Here is a 19,358-nt window from a genome sequence, read left to right on the forward strand (position 1 = left end):
TGTCACTGAAAGTCTTAGAGCCAGATCCTTGGTAGGGCTGACGAGGACAGAGACACAAGAAAGGGGTGTGTGTATGTGCAGGCACAAACCTTGTCTTCACGCTCCCCTTGTTCCCGGGGTCATTGTGAGAATGGCCATTCCATACAAGTTAATGATGAGAAGGCAGAAGCTCCAAATATAGTTATGATTTAAACAGGATTGAGAGGTAACATGGAGGGAATGAATGAATAGTGTTAAAAGAGGGTTGGGGGGAATGTAGCGGATTCTCCTCTCAAACAGGAACCACGTCTTTCCTGTTCTGTGATAGATATTTGGAAGATTTCCATGGAGCTGGCAGTTGCTGATCTCATCAGAAAAGTTTATATGAAATAAGGTAAAGACTAAACTTGTGCGCTCTCTGTGTTTCCTACAGAACAAAGTATTTTGCATCTCCCCATTCCTCCTGGGAGTCTCACATCACAGAATATGAACCAAATGTGGCTTGGCTTTCTTCAAGATGACACAAACATCACTTGTATAGAAATGGAGTTTAAATTGCGCTTTAAATTGCTGAAGCGAGCAGAGTACAGAGAGTCTAGTCCCTCCCACAGCCCATGGAGCTGGTCGGCTGCTGTACATCACCAATTTTCTTCCCCAACCTTAGGTCTGGAATTGAGGATACAGTCCTTCTAGATCGTATACATAAGCTGTTATGGCCACAGGATCTTTGTACACATGATTTCCATGGTCTCTGTTTGGCCTAACCCTCACTATTGCCCTCCAAGGTGATATTCTCCAAAGTGCAGAGGGTCTGTGTAGGCCCTTTGGCTGTTGGTCCATTGGCATGCCCTGACCACAGGACTTAAGGGATGCAAACAGGCTTGCATTTACCCTTCATATGAGGATGAATTTCACACTGTATCATGACTAAGTCAAACTCCCATCAGGACTTACTCAGCTTTACCTTTACATTATGTATTAACTTTCTTTAAAACACAAAGTGTCACAGTGCCGGACCTCATTACTTAAAGAAAATATAGTATATAGCATCAGCTTAGATTGCTCACAAAGAAAAGCATAAATAGCCCCCATCCCAGTACTACCCATTTTTTATAACTGATCAGATTAAATAGAAACATTAAGAAGTGTATTCTTACAATATTACAGAGCCAAAATGTTAATACACAGCATGCACAGGCTCCAGATGTGCCTTGCCAAAAGTATAATTCTCAAATCTCTTTTTTTCCTGTCACTCCAATCTGTTCATTTTCTAAAAAGGTAATGAAAACCTGAAGAATTGCTCTGCATACAAAAAACTGGATCTTTTTCTCCTGAAAACACTATAAAATATAATCAACGGTTTGTAAGCTTTGAATACAGACTTTTCTTAAAGAAGGTTCTCTGCACTTCAAGGATAGCACAAGTACAGTAAGTAGCAAGTGGTGCAATGGTTACCATGGTAAATTCTGCAGTTTTTTTTACTGTATGGTAAATACTTGAATATTGGTGTATACTCCAACATAAGTGGTTAGAGCAGAAGCAGCCACTTTAATGTAAGTCTTCTCCATTCTCAATTCATTTTTTCACTCCAGCCTAGATCTTCCTTTATTGGGTGGCTTTATCACCTTTTTGGCTTCTGCACACCTAGAAAGGCAAAGTAGTAATGTGAGGTTTAATGTTCACCTCTGCAAACCCTGATTCCAACGGGAGGTGAAAGAACATCTTGCAGAATCAATCTCCTAATTAATAGCAGAAGGATTCGCTTTACTTAGGTCTTCCCAGTATTTTACAATTACTTGCTAGACCTTCACAAATGAAGTGTAAGAGCACTTTGTGCCTTTGTAAATTACATAAAACACAACAGCCTTGCTTGTGAGTAAATGATAATGCAGCAGGTGCCATTGTATTAAAATACGTATGGATTGATTATTTTGTGTCCTCAGAAGAAATATCTATACATTATATCAGCTGAGACAATTTGACATGGAAGGTAGAGTAATTTAGTTGTTGATTTGAAATTGTGATGAAGTAGGGATTCTGTGTTCTTGACTATAAAATACTCTTGTGAAAGGATATCTTTATTGCTTTCAGAATTGTGCTACTGTGTAGATAATAAACTATTTGGAAATATGACACTACTCATTTTGTTCTATGCCTACGGTTAAACACCTAAACCAATATTTAGGTAATTAAGTTAGTGGACTGATTTTCAGATGTGCTGAGCAGCTCCCGTTGATTGAGGGACCTGTTTTCTTTCTGATATCCAGCTGACAACAGTGAGAACTACAGGTGCTCAGCATCTCTGAAAAATCAAGCCAATTATTTAGGTCCACACTTAGGTTTCTAATTTTGAAGATTTTGGCCACGGTGCTTATCTGGAGAATAGCTCTGAATCACTGGGAACTTTCTTGTTCACATCAATGGGAGCAGGATAGGACACTCAGCTTTTCTGTGCAGTTATTTTATGCATTCAACTGTAAGGGACAAGTACCGCACCACTGTAAATGGCTCTGGAGTGTCACAGTTTCATAACTGATTACAGGAAAGGACTGTTTTTGTTAGAAATGTACCATCAAAAACAGATTCGATTCCCACTGATCTATGGACTATTATTTGCTGTCAGTTTCCCAAGAAGATTGGGAGTAATGATTAGGATATGTCATTCAAGCTGAGCATAGTACTTTCAAATAACTATATGTAAAATGATAGTAAAGCTAGAGAATTTGGTTCATTAGCAAGTAAAACTGGCCCATTCCATCTCTCTAGAGTACGATACATTTTAAGTTTTATCTTTATTTATTTTGCTGATTAAATCTGATTTGTATACAATTAACAGAGTGCCTCTGCATTTTCATATGTAAAGTGTTCTTTAAGTGACAGGCTTTGGGGTTTTTTTACATCAGAATATTTAACATAAAATATAGTTTTTAAGGACCTACATCTCCACTACAAGTATGGAAATAAGTTTGCTATGCCCTGAATTGGTAGCCTAGATTGATTTGGGGGCAAGAGGAAAAGATGCTTTTTAAATCTGTCATTGGTTTTTGTATGTATTCTGTGGTATTTGAATTGTATGTCCTTTCTGACAAAAAGGCTATTGCCTGCTGTGAAATAGATCAATGGGTGATATTGTGCAGTGATTGCTATTTGTTTAAGAGAAATCTCCCTGACTGACCCACTTCCTGTAATGCATAAAGAATAAACGACAGGAGTAATATTTTTGTTCTTGTTTCACTTTCATTCATCTTATTTGATCAGCACTGAGCAAAACTGACATCTCATCAAAACCAAAAGAGTGTTTCTGCAGCAGGTTCATCAGAGGGTGGCATTTAAAACACAGACATTGCAGGAACAAATGTATTTGCCAGCTCCGTCCATCGATGTAAACCTGACCTTTATCCCGTAGTTTTATTGACACTGTGCTGCTTTGTATCATATTTCATTACTGTGCTGAAGACCTGGAAGGTCCTCCTTGTAAAACTGCTGTTGCTTCTGATCTGCAAATCTTTACATCCACAATAGGTTTAAGGAAAAGAGAAAAACTAACTAAATAAATAAAAAATAAAGTGAAATAATCATCATCCTAGAGAAATCTAGGTATTTAATGCTCTTATTATGTATGAATTTTGTGTAAAACAGAGAATTTGATTTACTACTTAAAATTATAATGTATTATTATCATTATTTTATTATTATATCTATTGCATTACTACTTAAAGACATCAGTCAGGGATCAGAATCCAATTAAATGAGGCCTTGTACAATAAAAAACCAACAATACACAAGGACAGTCCTTGCCCCAGAGAGCTAAGAATTTAAGTGAGAATGTGGGAAATCTTGTACTTTGAAATTCTATGATGTAAATAAATACATTCCATCTATAATCACGATCTAGGCTCCGTGTATTCTTTGCTACATTTAGCTACCAGTAACGATTTGCCTCGTTTGTTATGTTGTCTGCTTTCACTTAGTTCCTGCGATCATCTGAGGATTTGTGTAAACCTTTTTATGAATACAGTATTTATTTTAAAAGTTCTTATACTTGGAACATATCCATTTTAACTACAGATAAGAGCTACCATGATTATATACTTGTTCTGTGTAGGAAAATTTTGATGAGAACAAATAAAAGTTAACAAAGCTACATCTGATCATTCTGAAAAAAAAAAACCACATATTCCTAACTAATTGGTTAAATAATGGTTTGCATTACTTCAGTATGTTCTTTTTCTGAATCCCTTGGAAGATTTCCAACAAGCCAGAACACTGCTGCACCATGCTGGTGAGCCCTATGTGAATCGCATCTGTGCCGTTGTTTTCAGCCTTCTAGGCTTGAACATATTGAAACAGTCAACATTTGACAGTTAAGCAAATGGGCTATTTTTCTTACAGAAATAAATAAATCTAATATCATGCTGGATTCCCAAACCCTAATATTATCCTATTCTAAAGAATGACTAATTGAGCACAAACATAAACCATCGCTGGATGCATCATGAAAATTTAATTTCTAAAAAACAGAAACCGCAAACTATCAAACTCTTCCTTTTAGTCCTGCATTAATTAAGGATAAGGGGCCTGATCCAAGCCCTTTGAAGTAATTGGAAAGACTCCTACTGACTACAATGAGCTTTGGGTCAGGTGCAAAGTGATGTGCTATAGTTTTAGTGAGGCTTTATTTAGCCTTTAGAAAATGTAGATTTTTTTTTTAAAAAAAGGGAATTCTAAAGCTTTAAAATAGTGTTTTTCAAAGTAATGTCTCAGAATGCAATCAAAAGCAGGTAGATAGGAAACTTGTGATATTAAATATAAGCCACATCTCTGACTGACATCTTGACTAGGGAAATCTCCCACTTCATTATGTGCCCCTAAAAACATTACATTCATCTTCATCAATCTGTATAGGAGCACTATGGTTTTACTTCCACTGTGCCATAATGTTAGTGTCTTTAATTTTGCAAGGTTTGTTGAAAAGTACTGCAATGTCATCTTCAGAATCAAGGTCAGTTAATATCATTTAATTGGCTCTTCTGAAACAAACACAAATGACAACTATCTCATGATCTGGGTTCAGACAGAATCCAAGAAGATGGAGCATTCCATGTTGAGCTCTATATAAGCCCCAGCACACAAGAGAAGTGTTTCCATCTTCATGAAAGTTTGAATTGCCGGATACTCATAAGAGCAGAGGTGATTACATTTGAAATTTGTTTGAAATTCCGACAACATTTTTTATTAGAAGTGTAGTGGGAGGTTCGATAGAAAGCTCAATTTTTGACAAAAAAATATTAGAAAACTTGAAATTCAGGAAATTCCAACCTGTTTTTCTTGGGAACTTTTCAAAAATACAAACTAGATATGACAAAGGAGGAAACTCTTTAGGGGGTATTTTCTTTTTTTTTTTTTTACTTTTAGGCATGGGTCTTTCTTCTTCAGTATCACCTAGTTTCTTCACCAGCAATCAGGTAAAATGAATGACTAGCCAGGGACTGTGGAATGTACTGGCTGCTGATTGTCCAGTGGCTATGCATTGAAGTTTTGCTTCTTAGATAACATAAAACTAATTTACCAGAGGGACCACCTACTACCCAATCTCCTGTATTGTCATAACACTGGAGATTGATGTGTTTAGAATTGACTGTTCTATGTTGTTTTCTCAATAGGGCAGGAGTCAGTGACCTTGGCATGGTCTCCTTCGGAACTTAACTGGATTTTCTTGTATATGAAGCAGCAGCTGAACGGATCCCAGAGTAGCTGTAAGGAGGTAAATGAGCTAACCCAGGAAGGTCTCATTTCCAGGCATATTCTAATGCCTCCATAAGCCTTTTTCTAGGTTACAGAGTATGTGCTCGATGTGAAGGATCTGTATAATTTGATCACAGCATGTTTAAAAGTCCAAGAAAAGAACTGGGTGAATAATAGATGAAAGAAGTTGTCCATCTATGCTGATAAATGCTAGCAGAACTATAGAGAAAATGTTTCATATTGCAGTTGAAAAACACCATTATAAATGATTGGTTAAAGCAATCACATTCAGACAAATACCAGTTCCCAGCAAGGTAAATGTACGTGCTCTCTTCTTTCCTCTGTAGTTTTTATATATATATAATCCCCCTCTTTTCTTTATTTTGCTGGGATGATTGATATTAAAGGTTTGTCACAATTGCACTCTACAAGCAACTCCAAAGTACATTTTCATGTTAACCTGCTATAGACCTTGGGCCATCAAATATGTAGATGGCCATGATCTTTTCTCGTACCAAGTTAGTAAACAGCTACAATAGTTCAAATGGTGGTGACACTGCTTCATCAGAGAATGTGAAGAAGAGATGATGTCAAGGCATGCATGCCAGCTGAAAGTGTAAGCAAATAAAAAGAAACTATATGAAGAGATTGGACAGATTTAGAAATAATATCTGAATATTATGCAGCCTTCTAAAGAGATTGAATGATGAAGCCTTGTCCTTGTTATGCTAGCTTACAGAAAAGACACTTCATGTTGCTAAAAGCGTGACATGTGTATTGTTATAGGTTCATAGATAAGGTCCTACTTAATTCGTGATATTGCAGAAAATTGTGGCTTCCACACTATTAGGCTTCCACTGCAATTTTGTTTTAAATTAGCTTACTTTGCACACTCCAGAAATATCTTGGAAAGTTTAGGGCAGGGGTGTAACCAAGGTGGGTGAGCAGGGCAGCCGCCCAGGATGCAAAGCAGGAGGGGGAGGGAGGAGAGGAAATTGGGCAAAAATGAGGGGGAAAAGAGTCGGGGGTAGAGCCCAGCAGTGGGCATGGTATTACCACCCTTACTTCTGCGCTGCTGCTGGCAGCGGTGCTGCCTTCAGAGCTGGGCTCCTGGCCAGCAACTGCCGCTCACCAGCCTCCCACCTCTGAAAGCAGTGCAACACTGATGTCTGTCTACTTTGGGGACAAAAGCACCCCTTGCACTATCCATATAGGCAATCTATTCCTATGAAGAACAGGAATCATCTCTATGGGGGACTTGTGTACAGGGACCTTTGCTAAATCAAAGTTTGCATGCACATAAACAGGTGGACCATATCCACAATCAATGAGCCAGACGGAGTGAGATCTATGGAGGCATGAAAGATAGTGCTGTGTTGTCAAAGGCTGGGGAGTCAAGGAGCTGATCCACAACAGGCACAGACAAGGCTCCTTCAAACTAAGAGCAGGTACTAGCAAGGTACCTCACAGTCCTGGGTATCCATGGGAAGTGTTACAATGACCTTTGAGGTCCATTCTAGACCTTCATGTCGATGATGCTATGCCTTTCCGATATAGAAAAATCCCTCCATACCTGATGCATTTCCTCCCCAAGTAGCAGGCAACTGTTTGATTTGCTTGTCTGCCTGGGTTTCACCTGTTGTTTTTATGGGGGGCTGAAGGTTAACATTGTTGCTATGCTATAATCCAGAGAAGGAAGCTATCACACTTCTATAGTGCTCCACAAGATCAACTACTTCTGTTAAAATGTTGCCTGCCATAACATTTATGAGGCATTTATATTATTGTGCCTTATGTCAAAATATGTCATGTTAGTTATTTTATATTAGGCATATGCAAACTGGCATATGGAATGAGACATTTATCACACAGCAGGGGAACAGGTATCCCAAAACCTCTTCCTTAGATCCCAGAGGCAGCTGTAAGCCAGACAAAGATCTGACTATATTCTTCACAGCAAGGATCACACACGCAATTAATGTATACAAATGCAATGAGACAAAAATTAACTGTCAGCTGCGCCTCGGCAATGATTCTTACAACAGTCTAAACATTCTAGGAATGACGTCTCAGGTGAGGTTTGTGTGACTCAGAAAGGAAAATAGTTAAAACATTTTCTAAATACCCTAAGCTGCAACCTCTTCCTAAAAAAATGCAAAGCCTCAGTGGCTTCTTCAAAAATCCTTCTGATTGCAAGATTACAATCTGATTACAATCATATCGTCAGAGAACAAAACCAGCAGCATGGGCAAAATCTTGACCCCATCGAAGTGGCAAAACTCCCATTGACTGTAATTGGGCCAGGATATCACCTGATGTGACCCATCACAACTAACCAACGCTGTTTCAGTTTCAAGTGGTATCAAATGTTCATAATAGACTAGTTCATAATCAATCCATTGAATAAAAGAAACCCTCAGAAAAATTGTCAAGTGAATCTGAATGACATACATTTGTGGAAATCATAATCTATTCATGGATATTCAAAAGCAAAAAAGGGTTAAATTAATCAAGTATTTGCTGAGCTTTATTTAAATTCTGTTAACTATTTTTCTCTGTTTTTATTAACCTGTATTTGGACATATAATATAGTATTCAATTTCTTTGCCCCAGAGCATTCAGAATGACAGAGTTTGAATAGGAATGGAAAAGCTGGAGATTTAGAGGCAGAACTGAAGAAAGCTGTGACAGACAAGAAAAAGAAAAATGAAAGATCCTCAATGACTCCTTAAGGAGATGTCCAAGAAAATGTAGTTTTAAAGGGTTTTATATTAAATTATCTATTTTCTAGTAGGATAGCTTTTCAGTTTTGTGCTCGCTGTAATATTTTAGGAGACAGCAGACGGTACTATTTCAAAAATGCTAAACAGTAATTGTTCAGTCAGCTAGATCTTGGAGAAACGTCTATTGTTAGTTGTGATGCAATTCCTTTTAGAAGCTTACTTGCACTGATATAATGTTGTTATACGTTGGCTTCTCTGAATAATTTCTAAGGCTTAGCTGTTCATAATAGGCTATACATACTCCTGCAGACAAAAGCATCATGAAGTGTCAAAGATTAAAGTAACCTTTCTAATACAAGAACATTTTCAGTGATATGGTTATTGGAACTTGCCAGCTGAAAGCTTTGTTCTACGGAAAATTTGCAACTTCAAGGCATAAGCAGCAACACTGATAACTGGGTAGGAGAACAGGAAACAACCACCATTGCTGCCAGGTGACAATTATACCTTCATTAAAGGAATGTATGCGTGCTGCAAATTACTGCAGCACTTCTAATGGAGAACGATTTAAGCAAGCTCCTATCTGTGCCTGCCATTTGTTAACAGAATTGTGATCAGTCTCCTGATAGCATTGGCTCAAGCAGGAGTGAATAAGCAATTAACAACAGTGTATAGTCCCCTGAGCACGATAGACTTCACATCCTTGGTTATGCTGACTGAAAATATTACTGTGGAAGTCCCACTTATCCTTTTCCAGCCACTGTTACCCAAACATGAACAGATCAATAAAAAATTCTACACACATCCCCAAATCAAGGAAAAATGTGTAAATACTATGAATCCCCCTAATATTTTGCAAATAAATCTTAATACAAGTAAATTTTAATACAATTTATTAACAAAGAAATAAGTAACCATTAAAAACATCTATATCTCCCAATCATCATAACTTGGAGGTGATCTCTTCTACAGCTCAATCTGGTTTTCTCTCCCTATAATCAGCTGTAAGCTGAAGGATCAATAATAAGCATCTGTAAGTGTCTGAAAGACAAAGACCAAGAAGGAGGAAGAATTGTTTAAGGTGGCCCATGGGGTTGGAATAACAGGATGAAACAAAGCAAGGGCTGAACATTAGAGAAGAAAGGCTATTAAAGAGATGTATTAGATTGTGGAATAATCTTCTAAGGGAATTGGTGGAAGCCCTATCACTTAAGATACTTCAACTAAAATGGACAAAGCACTAGGAAAACTACGGTAAGAGAACTATTCTGCAGTGGCAAGGCAATAGACAACATGATGCCATAAACAAATCTTGTTTTGCCCTACTTTCTATGATTCTGTGACCTAGAGAGGTTTTCATTGGGGAATAATAGATTCTTGTATAATTACTCTTTGTTGTGGTCTTTCTGGTCTTCCTACTTCTTTTGTTTTCTCTTTAACTACGTTTAAAAGTGTTTCCGCTGCAGTGAAATATAGTGGAATAGAACAGCTTCTGGAGGGAACAGTTAAAATGTATATTTATCCAAACCAAAACTTAGCCACTTTGTAAGTTCACTCATAGTTACTGTGAAGAATGAGGGAGTTATGTGTATTTTTTTTATAAATGTTACTTGCACCTCAGTTTATTATCCTGCCTGACTGCAAAGAGTTAAATCAAAGGAGACTGCGTAGGGTGGGGGGGGGGCGGACAAAACAGGAAACAAAACTATGAGGTTCTGTCTACAGAGAATGACAAAGGTCCTTGAGGAAACAATGGGGAAGCTATGAACTGGAGAATATCCCCTACCTGACTCCAACCAGGCTGGCCAACATTTATTCTTCCAAGAGCTGATCCTAGGATTGGAGGGTATACTACATTTTTAAAGATGCTGGTTTAGGGGAGTTGAGTGCACTGTCAGCAGCTGCCCGGTGAGAGGCTGACAGAGACACAGTGAGAAGGAGACACAGAAACTGCAGCAAGCATGCTGCTAATCCCTATCCTGAGAGGGGTAACTGAAGAGAATTTACAGAAGTTTGCATGGAAAGATTATGGTGTAGGTAAGGCCCATGTGTATAGGCCTTTTTGGTTTTAATCCTTTGCTCTACATGCTATTTATGTTGGATGAATAAATAATGCGTTTTGAAAATGCTGGTTTTGAGTTAAAGATTCCTGGAGAAAAAGAGCTTACAGGTGCCTAATTCAGTTGGGCCTATCAGGTTAATGCGATTGGGAAATAGGGGGCCTGCAGCCCAGAGATCCAGTCCAACAGTGGTTGAATTGCATGGTTCCACCCAGAGGCAGTGAAAGAAGCAAATCTGTTCCCAAAAGTAGGCATTCATGAAGGACTAAAAGGGGTCTAAAGCACACCTTGCCCTGTAAATGATGCCCTGTAAATTACCATTATGAAGGCCAGACACAGATGTGAGGTGGCAGTTAGAGCCTATCTAAAACATGTTCATGTTGACAACACTTTTATACCACACCAAATCAACATGTATTCATTTACTCATATTGCATCCTGCCCAATATGAATAAGAGAGTGTATCAAAATCTGGTCCTATATTAATAATTTTATGTGCTAGTCTGGAGTGATATGAATTTGGGATGACTACGTTATGGAGGTCATCCCAAAGAAGTGCTGACCACACCACTCCATGATGCATTGTCTATATGACCTGTATGCTATTGAAAAACTATTTTTGTTGTCATAAAGAATTTTAATTTTTTTAATTGAGTTGTCTATTTCCCCCATCCCTCCACTTGAAAAACCAGGAGCCTTAGCTACTATGAATCCAATCTCTGTGTGGGGAGGAGCCAGAAAAGCCTCTAAAATGACCTAAAATACCTTTGAATTCCTCAGAACATCAGGATTTTAAAGGTAAGACTCTTGAATACTTCAGGGCTAGAAGTGTGTCTTGCATCCATTTGTAAAGGTGGAATCTCTGCTGAGCTGCAGATATCAGACTTGACTTTAAAGTCTTCATTTTAGTACATATAGAAAAGCTGTCACTGCTCCAGGACTGGATCTCACCTGTCCTGCACCTACAGCAAATGTAATTTTGGGAGAAAGAGGAAGAACCATTTAGATGGAAGGTTGATTTTTAAATAAAGGCCCCACAGTTTGAAGCTGCTCAGGAATTTGGGCTGTTAGATTGCATCCCAAGGAAGATGGATTAATGGATGAGAAAGCAATGCAATCAAGGATGCATAATACATTTATTACATAACTATTTCCTTCATGTATACATATAGATATCTATGCAGCCATACTTCATGTTAAAGTGAATAGCTGTGTGGCTGCTGTGGAAGCTCTATATGCATCATCGTTAATATTATGCAAAAAAAAATGCTGTGGAGAAAATGTTATTGCTTCTAATAAAGACAACACTGCTGACATGACAGCTCATAATATTCTGACTAATATGAACTCTGTTGCTACTTCACACAAATGACTGTAGTAAGATAAATTACTTCTCTTATAATGTGATTACAACCAATACAATTAGTGAATAACATCATTTGTGGGACAGAACATTAATATTAATATTTCATATATTTATATTGATAATAAAACTAAAGAAAACAAGTTAAAAATGCTCATGTAATAAAACTTGGAGAAACTGGTTTGGTGACCAAGTTCTGTTTGTTTTTATGAAGAACTTTCACAAGCAAAGGAATTCTGCCCAATTCAAGGCAATAGTCAGGGACCTTAGAGCTTCCACAGGTCTCCAAAAATCTATCTATGACAAATTTGCTGAACAGGCTTCTGTTTTTAAATAAATTACCTGGGGCTTGATCCTGCAAGGTGCCGAGTGATCTTCTGAGGTGTTTTTGTGTGCCCTCTGCTAAGAGCTAACGTAGAGAGCTGCACAAAGGAAACCACTTGCAGTGCACACCAGAGCAAGTTTTAATGGTCCTACATCACACAGGAGCTATGCTACATACATATAGATAGATAGATAGATAGATAGATAGATAGATAGATAGATAGATAGATAGATAGATAGATAGGGCCCTACCAAGTTCACGAGCCATTTTAGTCAAATTCGCGGTCATAGGATTTTAAAAATCGTTAATTTCATGATTTCAGAAATTTAAATCTGAAATTTCACAGTGTTGTAACTGTAGGGGTTCTAATCCAAAAAAGGATTGTGGGCAGGTGGGGTCAAAAGGTTATTGTAGGGTGGTTGCCGCCGCCAGCAGTAAGGGTGACACCTTACTGCTGTCACCCTTACTGCTGGCCGTGGCGCTGCCTTCAGAGCTGGGCCGCCAGAGAGCAGCACAGACGTAAGGGTGGCCTGGTGTGGGCACCTGGCCAGCAGCTGCTGCTCTCTCGCCACCCAGCTCTACAAGCAATGCAGAAGTAAGGGCAGCAATACCGTGAGCCACATACAATAACTTTGTGACTCCCCCACCTGCCCCAGCACCCACTTTTGGGTCAGGACCTCCAGTTTGAGAAATGCTGGACTCCCCCATTAAATCTGTATTGTACAGGGTAAAAGTACACAAAAGACCAGTTTTCACAGTCCGTGACGCATTTTTCACGGCCACGAATTTGGTAGGGTCCTATATATAGACAAGCACTCTTGTAATACCCTCAACTCCCACGACTTCACTGGGAATTGAGGGTGATCAGCATCTTTGTAAGAGACACCAGAAGCTTAAAGGATCAAGATAGGGATGAGTAACAATTGCTAATATAAATTCATTTTAATGCTGGCTTTAATGAAGATCAGAATTGATGTTGTGAAGGGTAATGGATTCTTCAAGTTTTGTGGGCCAATTCATAGACTTTCAATTCAGACTTTCCATCTCCTATTGCATTGCATGATGTGGTACGTAAGGGTGATGAACTGGTTTGGATAAATCTGAACATTTATCTAAAATACAAACTAAACCTATTCTGATGTGAAATGTTTTGATTAACGTGCTTCATCAGTTAGCGGTTACTGTTCCTCTTCATTTACAAGTTCCAGCCTGACCAAACTAGGATGTGCCAAAAATCTCACAAAAACCCTCCCATCTTCCCACAAGTTTTCCAGCCCAAATCTGCAGACTCAATATGTGTGAATAAACATTAGACAAGCACACAAACTTTCTGAGAACAGATCCTCCTAACCTTTTGAGATTTACCCATCACTAGGTATGCAGCAACCATTTAGGGGAGGAAAATTGTAATTCCTAGTGTTAACAGACTAGGAATCATCATCACGACCTTCTGTAGATCATGCACAGTAAAAGATAACCTAGCATCATGCTCCTGAAATGTGAAAATTAGCTACAATGTATGCACAGTACATTATTTCAAAATTTTATTAACAGGATTGTAAAAAAAGGTCAAAATCCATTCTTTGGCAGAGAGTTTACATGCAGCTTTAAATGATGGATCATACTGACTGGGGAAGAAATGTTTTTCACCTGCTGAGCCAAAGTCACACATTTATCATTACTTATGAATTATGGGTCAAATCCTCAGCTGGTATAAATCGACACAGATCCATTGAGGTATACCTGCAAAGGATCTGGCTTTATATTTCTTCTTTTTTTAAACAAATTGTCTTTTAAATAACATTATGAATCAGATTTTCACTCCGGATACATACAATTGTTTGCACACACAGGACAACTATTTGTGCACATTAGCAGTCATTTATCACTGTGGAAGTTAGGTTTGCAGCAACCTGATTTGCATGCACAAGGACAAGTCTAAAGTATGCAAATGTGTGCGTGGGCTGACTTTTTGCAAATAAAAAGAAATGAGGCTAACTGAAAATTTGGTCCTACAGGATGGATTTTTAACTCCAGAAAAGTTTTCTGCCAGATGCAAAGATGTGTATATAATTGTGAACCTAATTTGTGACAGCAGTTACAGTAATTGTAGGTTGGGTATTTGTGCTTGAAAATGACTGGCCATTTGTGTACGCAAATATAAAATGTGCATGCACAATCACAGTAATGCTACACATAGATTCACTATGCCATTGTGTGCACACTTTTGTACAGGGCCAAAACGGTTCTCGGGTTTGGAAATAGGCCATCCATGTCCAACTAAGTCTAGCAAAGCCAAGAAATTCATAGTTAAAGACAGCACTGATTAAACTCATCAAGGATTTATAGGCAAATGTAGTATGCATGTGAGATGGGCAGATTTACACGATTCCAACAGGCTGGATGAACAAGTTTACCAAAATTAAGTAGTGAAACATGACAAGACATGAGTTATGGTTCATTTATACATATCTACAGTGACTGAGTGGTAGATCAGCAAGAAGAAATGAATCATTATTATATACAGTAATTCAAATCCTGGACTTGTCTATTGTAATTGTACAAACCCCACCCTTCTAGTATGAAAACTGGAGCTATTACAATATAAATTGAGAAGACAGACAAAAGGTTGGAGGGGAAACAAAGACTCAGAGCACTGAAATGATTTGCTTTAAGTCATACAGTAGGTCAGTGGCAGAGCTGGGAAAAGAACCCAGTTCTCCTGAGTCCTTGTCTAGAGGCCTGTCCACCAGTGGCACTGGAACACTTAATAGTGGGGGTGCTGAAAGTCAGTCCCCTTACTCCTGTCCACCTCCCTGCCCCCGAGCTGAGGGTGGGACCCTGGGTGCGCGGGGCCAGTAGCTGGGAGCCTGCGGGTGCTGCAGCACCCCCAGCACCTCTAGTTCCTGCACCTCTGCTGTCCACTGGACTACAGTGCTGCTTCTCACAAGTAAACAAACACAAATTATTTGTTTCCAGCCAGGCCGGGTGCACTCACGGGAGGAAAAGGGGAGCGAGAAATCAGGTAGCCTGTCATAGCAGAAAAACAGGTCACTCAGGACACATTTTCCATTGGAAGTGGTTGTAAATCATATATAAAAACAAAGCCCAATGGTGTCCAGTAAAGTACATATCCTTTCAAATGTGAGACTGTACACAGTTGCTGGAACTAGGGGTTCTGGGGGTGCTGCAGCAGTTGCTGGCTTGAAGTGGCTTCTATTATATACAGGGTTTACAAGTCTGGTTCAGTGGCTCTCAGCACCCCCGAGACCATATGCGGTTCTGGGGAAGGCTTCTTGGAAATGGCTGGTTATTGCCATGCCTTGAAGGGGTTGCTGACAAAGAGCCAGATTGTCACAAAATGGCCCAAAGGAAAAGCCATGCTGACCTAGGGCTCTGCTCAGGAAAAATGATGCATGACAGTTGTCCAGCATTGTGAAAAGTCTTGTATATTATCAAGGCTGATTAGAAAAGGAAAGTTGGTGTGATTTTCTACTAAAATATTTAAAGTGGTACAATGCCTAGTGTGGAGACAGTTATATTGTTATAAAGGTGCCTATAGTGGTATAGCTTACGCCCCGTCCCTTAAAGGAAATACCCTTTTATGGGTATAACTGCATCCAGATGGGGTTGTGTGTTGTACCCTTTTAACTATACCAGTATTGTTAAATCGTCACAACTTTTATGTGTAGACAAACACTAAGAAAAAGATTCTACAAAGAAGAGCAAGTAGCCTTTTAATAACTTAGCACAGGACATTGTGTGCTGTCATGATCTTTGATTAAGCACCAGTAAGGCAAAGTACCTGCAGCCTCTGCACAGTGACAAAGATTAAAATGAAAGGTAAACAACCATAAACCAGCCTTAGTTCAGTGGAAATCTTTATTAGCCAATAGCAATGAAACTATTTAACACAAGCGGGTTACATGGGCAACAACAACAAAACCAAACCATAAAAGAGCTCAATTATTTCAACAGTCCTTAAGCAAGTTAAATTCCTCCTATAATTCTAAGTAAGTATCGGATAACGGCTTTATTAGCCAGGGTGATACAAAAACACAGGAGTTTGCCTTTAAAAAGGCAATCAATCTGAACATGAAAACCAGAATCACTCAGGCAAATATCTCAGGAAGAGTTCAGTGTCTACAACTGGACAAATTTAAAACACACACACACACACACACACACACACACACACAAAGAAAGTGAAAAAAATTATCACAATCTAATCTTTGAGATCCCTTGACAAACCAGCAATTGAGCGAATGTAATTCATTAGAACCTAATTACAAAAAAATCAATAGTGCAATTTAGCCCAAACCAAAACTCATTGTAATGTGCTGCATACTTGAAAACTTGGATCTTTATGAACAAGGCTTGAATACCACTGTATATTATCTCACGGAACACTTCAGTACAGCAATTAGCACTGGCAGTTCCACTTTACTCAAAACGGATATTACAATAAGTGGAACCATTTATAGAGCATTTGTAAACACCCACTCCCAAAGTTCCAGTGGAAAAAAGAAAAGAAACAATACTAATGATAACATTCTATAAATCCAGTTTAAAGGCAAATCCACCACACACCATCCAAACTCCTTTCTTCATGGACTTGGCTATTGCCACCACAGTCTGGGCAGTTAGGGGCAAAATTTTGTCCTCAGCTACACGCAGGCTACTGTATTGATGTCACTAACACTGCAAAAGGGAAGGTGTAATTTGACCCAGAATCTCTTTTTTATGAGAAAGTTAGATAGAATTTAGTAGTGGTGAGACCTAGAAGATTCCACAGAAATTATCCTAAAACATAATAGAACATAATAACTTTTCTAGGTGCTTTTAACCTGTCCTGAGAAATTTAATAGAAAATGATCTCTCTGCTATAGAAATAATTTTCTGTTAAATAGTATAGGATAGTTCAAAAAACCTACATAAAGTTCATCATTTTCTATTACGTTCTCTAAGACTGTTTCAGGAGGGTCCATATTTTACATTCTCTATTTCAACAATGGGCTACACATTTTTAATCCCTAGGCATCTCTCTCAGAGCAACAGAAATAATTCACCCTCTGCAGCCACAAAACTCTATATGGACACTAGCTCACTCATTAGCACTTCTCCTAAGCAGGTTTGTATATCCTCTAATCAATCAAGCTTATTTCAATTAATCTTAATTGTCCTATTGGGGTTCTCAGCTACCAACAACACAGGCAGGAATCACAGTGCAGCCTCAATGACTTAATCTGTTCTTTAATAATACCTCTGGGAGTTTACAGTGAACTAACCCTCAATTCATTCTGTGGCTTTCACTTCACATAAGTCATGTCCCCGCAATCAGACAATTCAGTCCATTCCATATCCTTATCAGAGGTTTGCTCAAGGATAGAGAAAGGAGGAACTGGAAGAGAGAAGGCTTTGTGATCTTAATCACTATAGGCACAGGACAAGAAGCCTTTATACAGATCCCTCAGGGCCTGAAAGACCAATCAGCAACAGTTCTCTGGGATAAAAGGAAGACCAGTCTGGGAGTTATGGAGTCATTTAGGATTGACATATACCCAATACCAAGTAGACTACTCTCTGTGTCAATCATAGTATTCTGTCTATTGGACCTTGAAATGGACATTATTGTCTCAACAGCAGGAGTTTAAAGTTTGAAGCTTTGGGACCAGTCAGGGAGGGAAGGCAGCACTGTAGTCGTAAAAGGAGAAGTGAAAATCCCCAGAATGTGGCCCATGTGAAAAAAGGAATGTTAGATCTGGATATGAAAACTTTCTCTTGGGAGAGGAAGGGCTTGAGCAGGGAGGTCTCACTTTTTGTTACAAATTCCTAGCAGGGAAAAAAAAAAAAGCTAGATATATATGGGTGTGTTTTATAGCACAGGAGACCTGGATTCAATTCCCTACTGTGCTACAAACTTCCTGTTTGACCCTAGGCAAGTCGCTCAGTCTCTCTATGCCTCAATTCCTCATCTATACATTGGGGTTAATAGTGCTTCCCTACCACAAAGGGACATTGTGAGGATAATTAAATACACTAACAATTATGAGGGGGTCAGATACAATGGTAGTAGAGGACATAGAAGTACCATAGAATCATAGACTTTAAGGTCAGAAGGGACCATTAAGATCATCTAATCTGACCTCCTGCACAACGCAGGCCACAGAATCTCACCCACCCACTCCTGTAACAAACCCCTAACCTATGTCTGAGCTACTGAAGTCCTCAAATCGTGGTTTAAAGACTTCAAGGTACAGAGAATCCTCCAGCAAGTGACCCATGCCCCACGCTGCAGAGGAAGGCTAAAACCCCCCAGGCCTCTGCCAATCTGCCCTGGAGGAAAATTCCTTCCCGACCCCAAATATGGCAATCAGCTGAACCCTGAGCATGTGGGCAAGACTCACCAGCCAGACACCCAGGAAAGAATTCTCTGTAGTAACTCAGATCCCACCCCATCTAACATCCCATCAAAGGCAATTGGGCATATCTACCGCTAATAGTTGAAGATCAATTAATTGCCAAAATTAGACTATCATATCAACCCTTCCATAAACTTATCAAGCTTAGTCTTGAAGCCAGATATGTCTTTTGCCCCCACTGCTTCCCTTGGAAGGCTGTTCCAGAATTTCACTCCTGTGATGGTTAGAAACCTTCATCTAAATTTCAAGGCTAAAATTCCTGATGGCCAGTTTATATTCATTTGTTCTAAATGACCATCAATGAAACTGAAAGACAAAGAACATTTAAAACTGATAAGAGGAGGGGTTTTTTAAACACAGTTATCCTGTGTAATTCATTGCAACAAGATAACTTTGGGGCTAAGAGTGAAACCAGATTCAAAAAGGATTAGAGTTGTATATAGAGGACATTCATGAGTTCATTGGAAGGGATCACACACAACATACAAGGGAAATAAATACTCATGTTGCAGGATACAAGACACCCATAATCTGAGTGTGACAAATATGGCAATTTCCTGCAATATCCTGGAGAAACCTTACTGAATTAAGTTAAAGATCTTGGGAGTTCATTTGCATTTTTAATACAATTCCCAAATAATGCATAAATATTGTATGTAATGTCTCTAGGGGGGACCAATGACTAATGTAAACCATGGTAAGTGTTATGAGCTTCAAAGAACTATATGAAACAATATGAAA

General features: G+C 38.8%; 2 long non-coding RNA genes across 16 annotated transcripts in view; one reads left to right on the forward strand and one right to left on the reverse strand.

Annotated features, from left to right (window-relative positions):
- The window catches only part of LOC140896235 (uncharacterized), a 381,899-nt gene that overhangs the window by 160,595 nt on the left and 201,946 nt on the right, over positions 1-19,358 (reverse strand). The gene's annotated exons all lie outside the window — the stretch shown is intronic.
- Positions 1-19,358, forward strand: part of LOC144929167 (uncharacterized) — a 217,145-nt gene that overhangs the window by 160,019 nt on the left and 37,768 nt on the right. For 5 of the 10 annotated variants that reach the window (XR_013634480.1, XR_013634483.1, XR_013634485.1 and 2 more), the window contains exons 4-5: positions 5,643-5,743; positions 11,200-11,305. This is a non-coding gene — a long non-coding RNA (uncharacterized LOC144929167). Of the gene's footprint in view, positions 1-5,642; positions 5,744-7,031; positions 7,497-8,337; positions 9,289-9,419; positions 9,702-11,199; positions 11,306-19,358 lie in introns of those variants that run through there. The other 5 variants (XR_013634482.1, XR_013634481.1, XR_013634487.1 and 2 more) reach the window with 5 other exon arrangements.

Source organism: Lepidochelys kempii, chromosome 12 (assembly GCF_965140285.1).
Source record: "Lepidochelys kempii isolate rLepKem1 chromosome 12, rLepKem1.hap1, whole genome shotgun sequence".
Classification (NCBI taxonomy): Eukaryota; Metazoa; Chordata; order Testudines; family Cheloniidae; genus Lepidochelys; species Lepidochelys kempii.